This window comes from Salmo trutta, unplaced genomic scaffold (genome assembly GCF_901001165.1).
Source record: "Salmo trutta unplaced genomic scaffold, fSalTru1.1, whole genome shotgun sequence".
Lineage (NCBI taxonomy): Eukaryota > Metazoa > Chordata > Actinopteri > Salmoniformes > Salmonidae > Salmo > Salmo trutta.
This window is the reverse complement of record NW_021822297.1, coordinates 2,638-7,293: the sequence shown is the minus strand read 5'-3', so window position 1 is coordinate 7,293 and position 4,656 is coordinate 2,638. Positions and strand designations below refer to the sequence as shown.

At 38.9% G+C, this 4,656-nt stretch overlaps 1 long non-coding RNA gene across 1 annotated transcript; it reads left to right on the top strand.

Moving 5' to 3' along the window:
• The first annotated feature begins 790 nt into the window (after positions 1 to 790).
• Positions 791 to 1,482, top strand: LOC115181563 (uncharacterized). The gene is made up of 2 exons (XR_003873482.1): positions 791 to 1,209; positions 1,288 to 1,482. It is a non-coding gene; the product is annotated as an uncharacterized LOC115181563 (long non-coding RNA).
• The last annotated feature ends 3,174 nt before the right edge of the window (positions 1,483 to 4,656 follow it).

The following is a 4,656-nucleotide window of genomic DNA, read 5'->3' as shown; positions in this document are numbered from 1 at the left end:
ATTTCAATAGAATTTTCATGATGTCACTTGTGACAACTGTCAATAGATGTAGCTGGTAAATTTGCTCCTGCTATCTGCTCCGATTTCAGAGCACTCATTCTGAGTGGGCCAGGAGCGGCAGAATAACTGACAAGTTTACAAACGCGCAGCACCCGTTGAATATGGCTGGTGTCAATAAACGTTGTGCAAAAAAAATGTAATTGGTTGCCAGCAGTACAGTTACAGTCACCAACAACTCTGGATAACATGTAAAACAGCCTAACCTGCTCTGCTAGGGAGAGTAAAATGGTCAGAGTGAAGTGTTCTCTCATATGTTCTGGAAGTAGCTAGCAAGCTAAACCAACATTAGCCAGTTAGCTTGGGTGCTTGACTGCAGTTAGGTCAGAACGCTCGGATCAACCCTACTCCTCGGCCAGAGCATCCAGTGTGCGCTCTGAATGTCCCGATCGGACAACGCCCTGAATTTATGAACGGACAATCTGACAACTCTCTGAATTTACGAATGGACAATCTGACAACTCTCTGAATTTACAAAACAGACAATCTTACAACGCCCTGAATTTAACGAATGCCCTGAGCGCACTTTATCTCTCCAGATTGAATTTATGAACACACCCATAGTATAAATCAGCCTTTAGTCTTGAAATCTTTGGTTGTTTAGTACATGGGCTCACATGTGATTCTTAAAGAGCTGCATGGGGCTAAAGCTTAAGAGGTTTAGCTCCAAGGTTTTACATAGATTAGGTAAACAGAGATAGTAGTCTGTAAGGATTGACAACGGGGGTAGTAGTATTTAATGATTTACTGGACTAGGTAAACAGTGGTAGTAGTATTTAATGATTTACTGGACTAGGTAAACAGTGGTAGTAGACTAATGATTTACTGGACTAGGTAAACAGTGGTAGTAGACTAATGATTTACTGGACTAGGTAAACAGTGGTAGTAGTCTTTAATGATTTACTGGACTAGGTAAACAGTAGTAGTAGTATTTAATGATTTACTGGACTAGGTAAACAGTGGTAGTAGTCTTTAATGATTTACTGGACTAGGTAAACAGTGGTATTAGTCTTTAATGATTTACTGGACTAGGTAAACAGAGATAGTAGTATTTAATGATTTACTGGACTAGGTAAACAGTGGTAGTAGTATTTAATGATTTACTGGACTAGGTAAACAGTGGTAGTAGTATTTAATGATTTACTGGACTAGGTAAACAGTGGTAGTAGACTAATGATTTACTGGACTAGGTAAACAGTGGTAGTAGTCTTTAATGATTTACTGGACTAGGTAAACAGTGGTAGTAGTATTTAATGATTTACTGGACTAGGTAAACAGTGGTAGTAGTCTTTAATGATTTACTGGACTAGGTAAACAGAGATAGTAGTCTTTAATGATGTAATGATTTACTGGACTAGGTAAACAGAGATAGTAGTCTGTAATAATTTATTAGACTTGGTAAACAGTGGTAGTGGTATCCAAAAAGAGAAGGGAGTTGCCGAGACGTGGAAAAGGATTTGGGTAACAAACAAGTTGATGAGAACTAAATCAATTACCCATCCATATCAGACGCTGTGGAAAATAAACATGACTCTAAATTGGTAATGAAGGATTGTGACCTTGGCTGTGAGCCTCAGAGCAATATGGCAGGCACCTATCCGTGCTAGCAGCTAGCATAATCCAGATTATCATCAGGGAACGCTCTCTGAACCCAATTAGTTACAAATACGATGCGCTGATAACTCCATGTCATTAGCATTCATGCTAGTGTGTGTTTGTGTGTGTTTCTTTGTGTGTGTGTGTGTATCACCCAAAAAACAACTTGTGCTGAAGTTGGGGGCTGTTGAAGCGTAGACGGTATGGTAGAAGGAGGTTTCCTATACAAGGTAACATCGCTCTGTTTCTCTGTAGTAGCCCGTAGCTCAGGGAAATGTGCACTATATCCCCATCAATCTGTAGTAATGAGGTGAATACTCGGACCATTTGATGGATCGTATACTAATATACATCACTATGATAAATATCAATGTACCTCATCAACACACATTCATAGGAAGTGGAGGTATTTTCTGTACTTCGTTCAGAAGTTGAAGATAAAAATGCATAATGGATATTTTGGTTATCTAACTGCTTGCAGAGCCAACTTGTATATTTAATTTAGTTATTTGTTTTTCCCAAACGGAATGCTATAAAAATTAGTTAACTCTTTATGTGGATAGTCCATTTGTCCATGCTCACACTTGACTATTAGTAACATTACAGCTAACTATCTATTAACCCTAACCTAACCCTAACCTAAACCCAAACTATCTATTAACCCTAACCTAACCCTAACCTAACCCAAACTATCTATTAACCTGTCTGGGCTAGGGGGCAGTATTGAGAATTTTGGGAAAAATATGTTCCCATTTTTAAGCTGCCTCCTACACCAACTCAGAAGCTAGAATATGCATATTATTGTTCAGGTTTGGGATAGAAAACACTCTGAATTTTCTAAAACTGTTTGAATGGTGTCCTGTGAGTATAACAGAACTCCTATGGCAGGCAAAAACCTGACAAGGTTTCAAGCAGGAAGTACCCTGTCTGACAAGGAGTCGTGCGTCTTGCATCTTTTTATTGAAAAGTAAGGATCTTAGCTGTAACGTGACAATTCCCAGGGCTCCAATAGGCTCTCAGAGCCCGCGAAATAACGGAAGGTTTACGAGGGAGCCTCAGGGTTGAAACATATTATCGCCTTTTGTAAGTGGATGCTCCGAGGACCTTTGAATGATGCGCGTGCATGAGTCGCTTTGAGGAGAAATTTATTCGGCTGTTTAGGCTCAAGGCATACGCCCGGTCGGAATATTATCACTTCTCTACGACATAAATGGCATAAAAAGTGGTTTTAAACAGCGGTTGACATGCTTCGAAGTACGGTAATGGAATATTTAGACATTTTTGACACGCCAATGCGCCATGCGCAAAACCGGGAAGAAGCATTCTAGAACTCACGAACAAAACGTCGCTGTTTGGATATAACGATGGATTATTTGGGACCAAACCAACATTTGTTATTGAAGTAGAAGTCCTGGCAGTGTATTCTGATGAAGAACAAGCAAGGTAAGAACATTTTTCTTATAGGAAATGTGATTTTGGTGGATGCTGACCTGGGTGGGTATCTAAATAGCTAGCCCTGTAATGCCGGGCTATGTACTTAGATTATTGCAAAATGTGCTTCATCCGAAAAGCTATTTTAAAATCGGACATATCGAGTGCATAGAGGAGTAATGTATCTATAATTCTTAAAATAATTGTTATGCTTTTTGTGAACGTTTATCGTGAGTAATTTAGCAAACTGTTAGTAAATTCAACGGAAGTTTGCCGGGGGTTATGCGTTTTCTGAACGTCACATGCTAATGCAAAAAGCTGTTTTTTGATATAAATATGAACTTGATTGAACAGACATGCATGTATTGTATAACACAATGTCCTAGGTGTGTCATCTGATGAAGATCATCAAAGGTTTGCTGCATTTAGCTGTGGTTTGGGTTTATGTGACATGATATGCTAGCTTGAAAAATGGCTGTCTGATTTTTTCTGGCTGGGCACTCTGCTGACATAATCTAATGTTTTGCTTTCGTTGTAAAGCCTTTTTGAAATCGGACAGTGGGGTTAGATTAACGAGATTCTTGTCTTTAAATAGCAGTAAAATAGTCATATGTTTGAGAAATTGAAGTAATAGTATTTCTAACGATTCAAAAATCGCGCCACTGGAATATCAGTAGCTGTTACGTAGGTGGGACGAAATCGTCCCACATACCCCAGACAGGTTTAACCCTAACCTAACCCTAACCTAATCCTATCTATCTATTAACCCTAACCTAACCCTAACCTAACCCAAACTATCTATTAACCCTAACCCTAACCTAACCCAAACTATGTATTAACCCTAGACCTAACCCTAACATAACCTAACCCAAACTATGTATTAACCCTAGACCTAACCCTAACCCAAACTATGTATTAACCCTAACCCTAACCTAACCCTAACTATGTATTAACCCTAACCTAACCCAAACTATGTATTAACCCTAGACCTAACCCTAACCTAACCCTAACTATGTATTAACCCTAGACCTAACCCAAACTATGTATTAACCCTAGACCTAACCCTAACCTAACCCAAACTATTTATTAACCCTAGACCTAACCCTAACCTAACCCTATCTATCTATTAACCCTTGACCTAACCCTAACCTAACCATTATTCTAACCCTAACCGTAACCTTAGCAAGTAGTTGCTTATCAACAGGTAGTTTGTTGACAGTGAGCTATCCATATAGTGTGATCTTTAATGACTATAGGAAGTCAAAATATATTATGATTAGACTGCCTTCTGTGGGGTTTCCTGAACGTCTAAGACATGCTGATGGAGAAAACAGCCTCTGAAGTTGACTACTTTACTGTTGTTTTGTTCAGAGATCCCTATTAAATCTACCAGTCATTAACTTTTGTAGTTGTGTTTTGTTGCTCGTATATTGTAAAGCAGTGGTCTCTCTGCTGTTTGATTATCTTAGTTACAGTGTCCTCTGTAATTGTTGAGACATCATTTTCTCTTCTTATGGCTCTATACTCCAACAGTTTGGATTTTAAATCAAACCAGGATTGTGAATCCAGACT